Here is a 13,742-nt window from a genome sequence, read left to right on the forward strand (position 1 = left end):
ATGGTCCAACCCTCCTACCCATATATGACTCCTGGGAAACCAGAGCTTAACCTTTGTCAGAGATTACCTGCTCCCTGGATTAACCTTTGTCAGTAAAGAAAACTACCTTCATGGCAACATCTTGTTTGAGGTCAGACCAATTAACTGGTCCTCTGACCCAGTCAAGTTGACGCACAAAATTAACTGTCACACTGGGCTACCTCGTTTTTCTGGTGGTCAAGTATGGATGGGAGATCTGGACCATAAAGAAAGCTGAGCACTGACGAATTGGTGCTTTTGACCTGTGCTGTTGGAAAAGACTCTTGAGAGTCCCTTGCACTGCAAGGGGATCCAACCAATCCATCCTAAAGGAAATCAGTGCTGAATATTCACTGGAAGGACTGATGCTGAAGCTGAAACTCTGATAGTTTGGCCACCTGATACAAAGATCTGACTCACTGGAAAAGACCCTGATGCTGTGAGAGATTGAAGGCAGGAGGGGCAGGGACGGCACAGGTGAGATGGATGGATGGCATCACCGACTCGATGGACATGAGGTTGAGTAAGCTCCGGGAGCTAGTGATGGACAGGGAGGCCTGGCGTGCTGCAGTCAATGGGCTTGCAAAGAGTCAGACACGACTGAGCAACTGAACTGGGTTACCTGTTTCTCTCATGGAAACACAGGCTGTGTGGAGTTGAAAAGCCAATTATGGAAATATCCCAACCAAAATGTGTATATATTTTAATGTGAAAAGACTGGATTGAGAAGATCTTCCATTTCTCAGGATTTGCTTTGCGCTTGCCTGGTACTCGGCATCTGAAAAAAGACTATTTTTCTCCATAAAAAATTCTGTAGTCCACGGCAGGACTGGCTCCGTAATCTGCAGCGCTGGTGCAAAATGAGAATGCAGGACCCTCTGCTCAAAAGCTGTAAAGACTCTGAAGACAATGAAAGCAGAGCACTGAGCCGGGGGTCCTTCTCGGGGGCCCAGAAAGGCCCACCGGCCACCCCTCCTTGAAGCCAGAGCTGGTCACAGACAAGATCAACCGGGAGGACGGTAAGTGACGGCGAGGGTGGCTCGGTCACGTCTGACTCTCTGCGACCCCGAGTTTGTGGGATTCTCCAGGCCGGAATCCTGGAGTGGGGAGCCAGTATCTCCCGGGGACCTTCCCAAACCAGGCATCGAAGCCTGGTCTCCTGTGCTGCGCGGCTCCAGCTCCCACCCCTGGTTCCTGGCGCTCAGGCCTCAGGATCTCTTCTCCTGCTGACCCAGGAGGGCTCCACTCGGACGTTCCCGGCAGGACCTCGCCCCCGGCTCCTGCCTGCCTGCCTGACATCCTCATCTGGACGCAAAGGAGCCTCCAGCTCGGCTCGCACACTGGCGGCTCGTGTCCCCTCCGCCTGCTCCGTCTGTACGTTCCCACCTCTGCTCATGGCGACACCACTCCTCCCACCGTCAAACCCTGCCGTGTCCTGGGCGCCTGGCCTTCCCGCCCACAGCTGACCATCAACAACCATGTGGGCTCTGGTTTTAAAGACAACAGGGCCGCCTGGTGGCTCAGGGGCAAATAACCCGCCTTCCAATGCAGGAGACACAGGCTCCAGCCCTGGTCTGGGAAGACCCCACAGCCCAGGGGCTTCTAAGCCCACGGGCCACAGCTACTGAGCCTGGGCTGAGAGCCTGGGAGCCACAGCTCCTGCGGTCACGGGCCCGGAGCCCGAGCTCCGCACCAGGAGAAGCACCAGCAGGAGAATCCTGAGCCCCAAGCCCAGAGGGCCTCCGCCTCGGCAGCGGCAGGAAAGGCTGAGCGGCAAGGAGCCCCGCACAGCCGAGTAAATAGATACAAGGATCAGAAAACCACAAGGCAAGCTCACTTGTGCTTCCTACCCCTGCCACTCTCAGCCCAGCCACCGTCCTCAGGAAAACTTCCAAGTAACCTCCCGGGTCCTGCACACGGGCCGAGGGGCTCTGGGGCATCAGAGCCACTGTGAGGGGCCACAGGCTCTGTGAGAGTCAGAGGAGGGACACAGGAACCAGGAACCCGGGCCGTGGAGACCGCTAGGGAGGCTCCTGGACGCCCTGCAGAGAAAGGCATCTGTGTAGGTAGTGCCTGACGGGAGGGGTCAGACGGTAGGATCCAGGCCCATGAGCGCCACAGCCACGGTCTGGAGTTTGAACTGGGTCTCGGGAGTTCTATGAGGCCCAGAGACCTACAAGCTGTCCCATAGGATGTGTGATACAAGACGGAAGGAAGACCCGCCACACGGACTGCCCCTGATGATACAGCAGAGGGGAGCATGGGGAGAGGAAGCCAGGGTTTGCCCAGATCCACATCGGCCACCAAGGCCACAAGAGGCTCACGTTCCTTAAGGTCAGCCATACATGACCACTGCAAAAACCATAGCCTTAAGTAGATGGACCTTTGTTGGCAAAGTAATGTCTCTGCTTTTCAATATGCTATCTAGGTTGGTCATAACTTTCCTTCCAAGGAGTAAGCGTCTTTTAATTTCATGGCTGCAATCACCACATGCAGTGATTTTGGAGCCCCCAAAATAAAGTCTGACACCATTTCCACTGTTTCCCCATCTATTTGCCATGAAGTGATGGGACCAGACGCCATGATCTTCGTTTTCTGAATGTTGAGTTTTAAGCCATCCTTTTCACTCTCCTCTTTCACTTTCATCAAGAGGCTTTTGAGTTCCTCTTCACTTTCTGCCATAGGGTGGTGTCATCTGCATATCTGAGGTTATTGCTATTTCTCCCAGCAATCTTGATTCCAGCTTGTGCTTCTTCCAGCCCAGCATTTCTCATGATGTACTCTGCAAATAAGTTAAATAAGCAGAGTGACAATATACAGCCTTGACACACTCCTTTTCCTATTTGAAACCAGTCTGCAGAAAGGCAATGCCAAAGAATGCTCAACTACCACACAATTGCACTCATCTCACACGCTAGTAAAGTAATGCTCAAAATTCTCCAAGCCAGGCTTCAGCAACACGTAATCGTGAACTTCCAGATGTTCAAGCTGGTTTTAGAAAAGGCAGAGGAACCAGAGATCAAATTGCCAACATCCGCTGGATCATGGAAAAAGCAAGAGTATTCCAGAAAAACATCTATTTCTGTTTTATTGACTATGCCAAAGCCTTTGACTGTGTGGATCACAATAAACTGTGGAAAATTCTGAAAGAGATGGGAATGCCAGAGCACCTGACCTGCCTCTTGAGAAACCTATATGCAGGTCAGGAAGCAAGAGTTAGAACTGGACATGGAACAACAGACTGGTTCCAAATAGGAAAAGGAGACACATAGGGGACATGAAATCCTTCTAAAGTCAATTAAAACTCAAAAGATTTTGAAATGTTACCTTTTCCAACTAGTTTTCCATATTGATTACTTTTAAGAAAGTAGCATTTCATCTGAAGAATATTTCCCTATCTAGTTGAATCTGAAGGATCCTGCCAAAAACAAAGAAAAAGAAGGCAATGATCGTCCCGACCCAGGAATGCAATGAGTATCAGCATAGTGTCAGCGCAATCACACTTACCTTATAAGAGGTTTTCTGGAAGCTATTTCAGAAGTTTTCCAACACTGTCCAGAAGGGAGGAGGTGTCCATGGTTTTCAAAGTGTTTATTTCCTAATCTGCCTTTCAGCTCTAGAGAAGAAACCGAGTTGGTCCTGGAAAGCAAACCCCAACAGGTCTGGGTCACCCGTCAGAGCACCATCTCCACCACCACCACGTCAGTCCCCCTTGGCCTCCTAACTCTCAGCCCAGGGAGCCCTGTCCGGGTATTGTTAGCAAAAGACCATGCCTGCAGCTCTGCCTGCGGGCACTCAGATGCCATTTCTCAGCAGCCTACAAAGAGCAATGCTGAGCATGGCCCTGTTCTGCAAAGCTTTCTGGAACTTTGAAGGCCTTTCTGCCTCTAAACTTGTTTCCCCCATGAGTGCTCCACCCTTGCATAATGAAGATTGTCAACTCAAATAGCAGGAATCTCTCGGCCTCTCCCACGAGCGTGGCACTGGGCTGGGTGCTGGGCACCTGGCTGAGGACACGATCTCTGATCTGAGGTGCCTCACAGGTGATGAGAACACCAGAAGTGCTCAGAAGTAATTCCTAGGTGTTATGAGAAAACATCTAGATGGTGGCAGCCACACACAAATTCCCCAAGAAAGTCCCAGGCAGACACTTTACTCCAGACAGACTTTATGTAGGAGCTTCCATGTTCCCCACTAGGTGACCGGCCTTAGGACAACCTCATTCTCGTTGACTTGGTTTTGTGTCCATACCTCAACTGCAGCGTCAGGACAGATTTCCAAAGGGATGGTGAGGCTTCCTGGGGGATGCGATTATGCACAAATGTTAAAGCTCTTCAGGGAGACGCAGAGGGAAACAGCATTTTAGATCCGGGTCTGCCTGGTGATGTCAGAGAACAGGTCCTCTGAGAATGGCCTGGGAGGTCCCTGGAGGTGGCCGTGGGGGGAAGGTACATGTGTCCCGGAGGGGATTGAGGAGAAGACAGTGGCAGGAAGGAGCCTTGAAATCGGAGCCAGGCCAGATCGGGAAGGGCCTGTACCCAGCACACGGAACCCAGAGAAGGGCGCCCGGTGGTTCCGGGTTCCGCACAGGAAGTGCTGGGCAGTCGGCTCCCTGCTCCCTCACCTCCTGAACGTGACTTCAGGTTCCGGATTTGTCCCAGCTCACAACCTCTCACATGTGAGTGGCTTTTCCACCTGGAATACCGGTCAGATCCTAAATCCAGAAGACCTCGTCTGTCCCGCACACCTGTCTTAGCACCCCTCACCCCAGCTCTCACCCCAGCTCAGAGCACGTGCGTGGTGGGCTCTGCTTCAAGACGATCCACAGACTGTTTTCTCTGCAGAAACACTGCAGGACCCATCCCAGAGTCTCGGGTGTTCCTGCCCTACGAACACAAGGGTGAGACAGAAACCCCCAGGGCAAGCAGAGACTTTAAAAGAGCGATTTTCCCTAAACTCGTTTAATATGGTTTTTCAAGTATCAGTTCAGCTCAGTCGCTCAGTCGTGTCCGACTCTTTGCAACCCCATGAATTGCAGCACGTCAGGCCTCTCTGTCCATCACCAACTCCTGGAGTTCACTCAGACTCACGTCCATCAAGTCGGTGATGCCATCCAGCCATCTCATCCTGGGTCGTCCCCTTCCCCTCCTGCCCCCAATCCCTCCCAGCATCAGAGTCTTTTCCAATGAGTCAACTCTTCCCATGAGGTGGCCAAAGTACTGGAGTTTCAGCTTTAGCATCATTCCTTCCAAAGAACACCCAGGGCTGATCTCCTTCAGAATGGACTGGTTGGATCTCCTTGCAGTCCAAGGGACTCTCAAGAGTCTTCTCCAACACCACAGTTCAAACGCATCGATTCTTTGGCACTCAGCCTTCTTCACAGTCCAACTCTCACATCCATAAATGACCACTGGAAAAACCATAGCCTCGACTAGATGGACCTTTGTTGGCAAAGTAATGTCTCTGCTTTTCAATATGCTGTCCAGGTTGGTCATAACTTTTCTTCCAAGGAGTAAGCGTCTTTTAATTTCATGGCTGCAGTCACCATCTGCAGTGATTTCAATTGGCTCCTAGCCAGTGGCTGGATTTACTGTGCTTACTTGTTTGTGTCATGCACAACCCTCCGAGCCAGAAGGTGTTGTGTGAGAGCAGAGCCAGACGTCTCGGCTCAGCACGCTGAAGTGGAAGAGAAGGGTGTCGGGGTCCCCCAGTCCCCTGAATGGGGTGCTTCTTCCCAGAGAGGCTCGCAGCTTTGGGCATCCCTGGGCCCCCGCTCCAGCTGTCCGCCTGCCCAGGAGTTAGCGTCCAGCCATCTGGAGCCAGGCCTTGTTCGATGTGTCCAAAGGAAGGACAGGAGGTGGGGGGCCTCGTCCTGCTGCTGGCCTCTCCATGGGAGTCCAGGTGAGCCCTGATCCAGGAGCAGCTGCCTGGACGCAGTGCCGGCCCCAGGCTCCTGTGATGTTCGCAGCCGTCAGGGCAGACGCCCGGGAACGCCTCTGTCCCCAGGAGGAGAGGCAGGAGGCCCACAGGCCCACCGGGAGGCGTGCTGCCCTCTGCCTGCTCTCAGAGATGCTGCTTTAGGGCCCAGGCGTTGCAGGCCTGGCTGAGGGCGTTTCACTGGGAGCCAGCAGGACGCTCACCCCCACTGTGCACGGAGCCAGGGCCTCTGCCCACTCGTCGTCAGCTCTGGGCCTTCACGCTCCTGACAAGAGGGCTCTCTCCTCTACCGTGGATGCAGGCCGCCCCTGTGTGCCAAGGCCTGAGGGACTTCCCTCTGTCCAGCTTGTATCCCCGTGGTAGGAGATGGCTTTAACCAAGGATGAAAAAACTGAGCTCGAAATGAGAAAAAAGCTTTTCATTTTTTCCTCCCTCTTCTCCCAACAATAGCTACATGGACTTAATCCCACCAGGCTCCTCTGTCCATGGGATTCTCCAGGCAGGAATACTGGAGTGGGTGATTGTTTTCTTCTCCAGGGGATCCTCTCGACCCAGGGATCAAACCGGTGTCTCCTGTACTGGCAGGTGGGTTCTTTACCATCTGAGCCACCAGAGAACTCCCAAAACGATACATAGGGGACATGAAATCTTTTTAAGAATCAATTAAAAATCAAGAGATTTTGAAATGCTATCTTTTCCATCTGAATTTTCCCTATCTGATTACTTTCAAGAAACTAGCATTGTATCTGAAAAATATTTTCCTATCTGGTTGAATCTGAAGGATCCTGCCAAAAAAAAAGAAAAATAAGGGCCCTAGAAGGAAGCATTTTCAGAAGTTTTCCAACACTGTCCAGAAGGGAGGAGGTTTCCATGTTTTTCAAACTCTTTATTTCACGATCTGACTTTCAGCTCTAGAGAAGAAACAGAGTTGGTCCTGGCAAGCACACTCCAGCAGGTCTGGGTCACCCGGCAGAGCACCATCTCCCACCACCACCAAGGTCAGTCCCTCTTGACCTCCTAACTCAGCCCAGTGAGCCCTGTGTGGGTATTGTTAGTAAAAGACCGTGCCTGCAGCTCTGCCTGCGGGCACTCAGATGCCATTTCTTAGCAGCCTACAAAGAGCAATGCTGAGCATGGCCCTGTTCTGCAAAGCTTTCCGGAACTTTGAAGGCCTTTCTCCTAAACTTGTTTCTTCCAAAACTTTGAAGACCTCCTAAACTTGTTTCTTCCATAACTTTGAAGGCCTTTCTCCTAAACTTGTTTCTTCCATAACTTTGAAGGCCTCCTTAACTTGTTTCTTCCATAACTTTGAAGGCCTCCTAAACTTGTTTCTTCCATAACCTTGAAGGCCTCCTAAACTTGTTTCTTCCATAACTTTCAAGGCCTTTCTCCTAAACTTGTTTCTTCCATAAGTTTGAAGGCCTTTCTCCTAAACTTGTTTCTTCCATAAGTTTGAAGGCGTTTCTCCTAAACTTGTTTCTTTCATAAGTTTGAAAGCCACCTAAACTTGTTTCTTCCATAACTTTGAAGGCCTTTCTCCTAAACTTGTTTCTTCCATAACTCTGAAGGCCTTTCTCCTAAACTTGTTTCTTCCAAAACTTTGAAGACCTCCTAAACTTGTTTCTTCCATGACTTTGAAGGCCTTTCTCCTAAACTTGTTTCTTCCATAACTTTGAAGGCCTTTCCACTAAACTTGTTTCTTCCATAACTTTGAAGGCCTTTCTCCTAAACTTGTTTCTTCCATAACTTTGAAGGCATCCTAAACTTGTTTCTTCTATAACTTTGAAGGCCTTTCTCCTAAACTTGTTTCTTCCATAACTTTGAAGGCCTTTCCCCTAAACTTGTTTCTTCCATGACTTTGAAGGCCTTTCTCCTAAACTTGTTTCTTCCATGACTTTGAAGGCCTTTCCCCTAAACTTGTTTCTTCTGTAACTTTGAAGGCCTTTCCCCTAAACTTGTTTCTTCCATGACTTTGAAGGCCTTTCTCCTAAACTTGTTTCTTCCATAACTTTGAAGGCCTTTCCCCTAAACTTGTTTCTTCCATAACTTTGAAGGCCTTTCCCCTAAACTTGTTTCTTCCATGACTTTGAAGGCCTTTCTCCTAAACTTGTTTCTTCCATAACTTTGAAGGCCTTTCCCCTAAACTTGTTTCTTCCATGACTTTGAAGGCCTTTCTCCTAAACTTGTTTCTTCCCTAACTTTGAAAAACCTTTCTTTAAACTTTTTTCTTCCTGACCTTTGAGGACCTTCTCCCTCTAAACTTGTTTCCCCCATGAGTGCTCCATCCCTCCATAATGAAGATTGTCAACTCAAATAGCAGGGACATCTCGGCCTCTCCCACGAGTGTGGCACTGGGCTGGGCGCTGGGCACCTGGCTGAGAACATGACCTTGACGTTAGGTGCATTGCAGGTGATGAGAACACCAGAAGTGCTCAGAGGTACTTCCTAGATGTTATAGAAAACATCTAGATGGTGGCAGCCACACACAAATTCCCCAAGAAAGTCCCAGGCAGACACTTCACTCTGGACAGACTTTATGGAGGAGCTTCCGTGTTCCCCACTAGGTGACCGGCCTTAGGACAGCCTCATTCTCCTTGACTTGATTTTGTGTCCCTACCGTCAACTGCAGTGTCTGGACAGATTTCTAAAGGGACGGTGAGGCTTCCTGGGGGATGCGATTATGTACAAATGTTAAAGCTCTTCAGCCAGATGCAGAGGGAAACAGCATTTTAGATCCAGGTCTGTCTGGTGATGTCAGAGAACAGGTCCTCTGAGAATGGCCTGGGAGGTCCCTGGAGGTGGCCGTGGGGGGGAAGGTACATGTGTCCCGGAGGGGATTGAGGAGAAGACAGTGGCAGGAAGGGGCCTTGAAATCCAGGCCAGATCGGGAAGGGCCTGCACCCAGCACACGGAGCCCAGAGAAGGGCGCCCGGTGGGTCTGGGTTCCGCACATGAAGTGCTGGGCAGTCAGCTCCCTTGCTCCCTGCAGCCCGGTCCTCAAGTGTTTTAGCTTCTGTAAAGAAACAGGAGGTGGCCAGGAGGAGGAGCCCCAAGTCCCAGTGTTTGGCAACACGGAAAGACAGATCAGGTTGATGGTTAAAAATGAATGTTGATTAACCAGGCCATTCCTGGATCACGAGGCTGACCCAGCACCGCCCCAGTGATGTCAAGCCCCCGAAATGGCACCAGGAGCTGAGATGAAGGACGTGTGAGTCACAGAGGCGCCCTTGGGGTCTGCAGCCCAGTCAGAGAGCCGGGACCCCTCCTCCCGCTCACTAATCTCACCCCACCGCTACCCTGCGTGTCACATGGCAGAAAAGCCGGACTTCAAGTATGGCTGTACAGAGGGTTTTTTCCAGACCAAGGAATTTTATGAAAAGTACAGAGATCGAAAGCTTCAGTTTCACGAAGAAGTTTTTCTCTAAAATCCCTGTTCCGTCCTAATGTGGATTTATGACGCAGAGGAAAGGACCAGGTTAGACCTAAAGAGACACTCAAGAAGCCAGTCAAATGATAGGGGTAAAATTTCCTGAGACTCAGAAATGATGCAATCGCAGTGTGCCTCAGAAAGGGGTAAGAGGTCCTGGGTGGGGCGGCGAGGGTGGCGGTGACCTGCCCAGGAACGGAGAGCTGGGAAGGGAGGACCCAGGGTGGTCCCCCTACAGGACAGCGGGAACAGGGAGTCAGGGGGACGCACAGGCTGGGGTACAAGGGGTGGGCGTATGGGAGTGACGCCAAGGAGGGGGGCCGCAGAAACAAGAAGGGAGGCAGACATAATTCAGAGGCAATATTCAAATTCAAAATCAGAGTTTCAGACGTGTATCTCTCAGCCCGCGTTTAAGACATGTGCCAGCGTTGCTCGTATTTCCTTTCCATGCATGTCTGAACCTGACTTCCTGACAGCAGTTACACCTATTTGCTCCACAGAGTTGGTGGGCAGTTTCCAGAAGACAGTGCGTGTCACGTTTGTTAACCTCAGCGAGAAGTGATGGGAAGTGCCAGGGTCCAGCCTCGGTGGATCCCGGGTAATTCGAAGCAGAGATGGAGTCGGCGTCCTAGGAAAAAGCTATTTAATTAGAAGTATAAAGAGAGATTAGAAAAGAATAGTGTAGTAGGAAAATTAGTGGAGAAAAAGATCCTGAATAACTTTGTTTACGTGGGAGTCCAATAAAACCTCAAGACAAGAGGCTTGCACCACCTACATAGGCCAGCGGCGCCTGCTTGAGTAGCGGAGGGTGCCCCGCCTTGGGCCCCCTCGCGCGTGGGCCTTAGAGACCAGGGCAAAATTAGCAGGCTTGGCAAGCACTCACGCTCCAGATGGGAATTCAGCCAGAAAAACGGAGAACAAGAAAGAACGACTTGGGGGAATCAGTCTTTCCAGAGACTGATCCGTTTCCTTTATTTTCAGGTTTGCTTATATACCTTTTGTTACACATAGAGACAAATGGAAATTTTAAAGTCACGCGGGGGTCAGCAGTCCTGACCTCTATCAAAATCAGGTGCTTCACATAAATGTATACAAAAAGGTCTTAGGGGTTTTTACATCATCTTCTGGCCAAGGGGCCTGCTAACATTTTATGATCCTTTCTTTCTGATAACGATCAGTCAACCAGAAAACTTATTTTCCAGGGGTGATTTTTCTTATACCAGGCACCACCCTCTGAAGGTACCAGATAAAATTGCATTCCTATAGGGTGAGGGTGTAGTGGGTCACAGTTAAGAGAAGAATTTACTTACCTTAAGGTTAATATGATTAATCTTAAAGGTTAATATTTATTTCTCCTATATGCTAGTTATATTCATTATAAGGGCAGGGAATATGGAGACTTAGCAGCAAATATTGGCCCAACTAATGAAAACCCTTCACCAGTATAATTTCTAACCAACCCACTATACTAATAATTTCTAACTTCCTAAAAATATCTGCCTTTAGTAAGTTTAAAATATCTCATGCCTCTCACAGTTGGGAGGCTGTAAACAATCACATGTGGCCAGACGACCATGTTCAGGCAGGCTAGATAATCTTCAGAGGAGTTTGTAAGTTGAAACACTCTTGTCACGCCCAGGAATTTTTATCGACTGGAGCTGCAAGCTAACTCCTTCTCCAAAAGAGGTGCTGGGGGACAGCCCCCCGTAAAGTCAGAAGTGTAGATGAGAGCATGAAACAGTAAAGTAGGCAGATTCTGGTTTGGGGGGTAGATGCTCGGGAACAGGGGGTTTCCAGAGGCTCAATCCCACCTTTGCGTATGCTGAAGCCTCCTTCCTCATGACCTTTGCCACGGACGGAGGTCCTCACACCGGCTCCAGGCAGGGAAGCTTGGTAAATATCTGTCTCCACCTCTGTTGATGCGAAATACTAAAAGGGACTTTGCATGTCACCCACTAGGCCCCCAAAAAGAGACCTCCAGACACATCGCTGTGCTGGAGATGTGGTGGGTTCCGACGTGAAATGGGCCCGATTACGGGTCCAGCCAGCATTGCTCACAGGCAGCACCGCTGACAAGTGGGGTCTGATGACCATTCCTGACGTGGCTCCTGTGCCCCTCCACTAGAGGCCAGCTGCGCCTCCCTCCATTAGGACAACAGAAACACCTCCGGGCGTACCACCTGTCTTCAAGGGGGACAGTGCCCACCAGCTGATAATGATGTCACAGACTCATTCAGCCCAGGAGGGCACAAACCACGATAACCGGAGGAAGACAGGAAAAGTCTCTTTGGGCTGAATCTAACCTGGCCTGGGGAATACAGGGAAGGGCATATACAGAAACGAACGTGAAAATGCTTCACCAGCAATTTCACAGAATTTTCCAGACCCAGCGGAGACTTTGTCACGATGAGAGTTTAGGTGATTCCTGTATCCCCCACCACCCCGACCCCCACCCCAGCCAGCGATTACCTGCTCCATGAGCAGAACCAGGACCCTGGGGAAGCCCAGTTGGGATCCCTGGATGCATCTCAGGTGAACGTGCACACACCCTGGCGCTAAGTGCTGTTGTTGATCACATTACATGTGAATTACATACATGATATGGAGCGTATGTTAATGTCCTGCGTACGGCGAGGTTCCAGGACACATTCTCCCTGAGTTTGTGGTGATTGGTTATCGGAAAACAAGACACCTGTTTACTCACAAGCAGTCAGTCCTGGGTGCCCGGGCTCATAACCGGTGACTCTGAGCAACAGGCCCCACGGGGCCCGAGCCCGTTTCCCTCAGCACCCGCCACCAACACTTCTCTGACCCGGAACCACGCACACTCAGCTCTCAGAGCCCAGAGCGGCACGCCGGGGGCAGGGCAGGCGTGACCCAGCTCTAAGCAGGGGGAGACGTGGCTGAGGAATCAGGTGAGTCTGAGACAAGAACCGCGGAAAGCCCCCGACTGCTGCTGGCTCTCCTTCAGGCTGCTGTTTGCACCACCATCCAGAACAGATTTCTGCAGATAAAGAGTGCAGTTCTCAGTGAAGAAAAGCCAATTTAAGTCCCCATGTCCTGAATTGGTTTGCCAGAAGTTTTACCTTCATTTTCTGTTCAAAGGATTCCTTAACAAAAGAAACCCCTTGTTCAGTTCAGCAGGAACCCTCAGTCATGTCCAAGTCTTTGTGACCCCATGGAGTGCAACACGCCAGGCCTCCCTGTCCATCACCGATTCCCAGAGTCTGCTCAAACTCATCGAGTCGGTGATGCCATGCAACCATCTCATCCTCTGTCACCCCCTTCTCCTCCAGCCCTCAGTCTTTCCCAGCATCAAGGTCTTGTCCAATGAGTCAGGTGTTTGCATCTGGTGGCCAAAATATTGGAGCTTCAGCTTCAACATCAGTCCTTCCAATATTCAGGACTGATTTCCTTTAGCATCGACTGGTTTGATTTCCTTGCAGTCAAAGGGACTTTCCAGAACCTTCTCCAACCCCGCAGTTCAGAAGCATCAATCCTCTGACGCTCAGTCTTCATTATGGTCCAACCCTCCTACCCATATATGACTCCTGGGAAACCAGAGCTTAACCTTTGTCAGAGATTACCTGCTCCCTGGATTAACCTTTGTCAGTAAAGAAAACTACCTTCATGGCAACATCTTGTTTGAGGTCAGACCAATTAACTGGTCCTCTGACCCAGTCAAGTTGACGCACAAAATTAACTGTCACACTGGGCTACCTCGTTTTTCTGGTGGTCAAGTATGGATGGGAGATCTGGACCATAAAGAAAGCTGAGCACTGACGAATTGGTGCTTTTGACCTGTGCTGTTGGAAAAGACTCTTGAGAGTCCCTTGCACTGCAAGGGGATCCAACCAATCCATCCTAAAGGAAATCAGTGCTGAATATTCACTGGAAGGACTGATGCTGAAGCTGAAACTCTGATAGTTTGGCCACCTGATACAAAGATCTGACTCACTGGAAAAGACCCTGATGCTGTGAGAGATTGAAGGCAGGAGGGGCAGGGACGGCACAGGTGAGATGGATGGATGGCATCACCGACTCGATGGACATGAGGTTGAGTAAGCTCCGGGAGCTAGTGATGGACAGGGAGGCCTGGCGTGCTGCAGTCAATGGGCTTGCAAAGAGTCAGACACGACTGAGCAACTGAACTGGGTTACCTGTTTCTCTCATGGAAACACAGGCTGTGTGGAGTTGAAAAGCCAATTATGGAAATATCCCAACCAAAATGTGTATATATTTTAATGTGAAAAGACTGGATTGAGAAGATCTTCCATTTCTCAGGATTTGCTTTGCGCTTGCCTGGTACTCGGCATCTGAAAAAAGACTATTTTTCTCCATAAAAAATTCTGTAGTCCAC

General features: G+C 50.3%; 2 long non-coding RNA genes across 2 annotated transcripts; one reads left to right on the forward strand and one right to left on the reverse strand.

The window, feature by feature from the left end:
* Positions 1-2,387: 2,387 nt before the first annotated feature.
* LOC138425112 (uncharacterized) lies at positions 2,388-3,657 on the reverse strand. The gene is made up of 3 exons (XR_011251105.1): positions 3,526-3,657; positions 3,346-3,436; positions 2,388-2,800 (listed from the first exon to the last, which is right to left on the reverse strand). It is a non-coding gene; the product is annotated as an uncharacterized lncRNA (long non-coding RNA).
* Positions 3,658-9,076: 5,419 nt separating this feature from the next.
* LOC138425034 (uncharacterized) lies at positions 9,077-10,156 on the forward strand. The gene is made up of 2 exons (XR_011251065.1): positions 9,077-9,528; positions 9,883-10,156. It is a non-coding gene; the product is annotated as an uncharacterized lncRNA (long non-coding RNA).
* The last annotated feature ends 3,586 nt before the right edge of the window (positions 10,157-13,742 follow it).

Source organism: Ovis canadensis, chromosome 20 (genome assembly GCF_042477335.2).
Source record: "Ovis canadensis isolate MfBH-ARS-UI-01 breed Bighorn chromosome 20, ARS-UI_OviCan_v2, whole genome shotgun sequence".
NCBI classification, from domain to species: domain Eukaryota; kingdom Metazoa; phylum Chordata; class Mammalia; order Artiodactyla; family Bovidae; genus Ovis; species Ovis canadensis.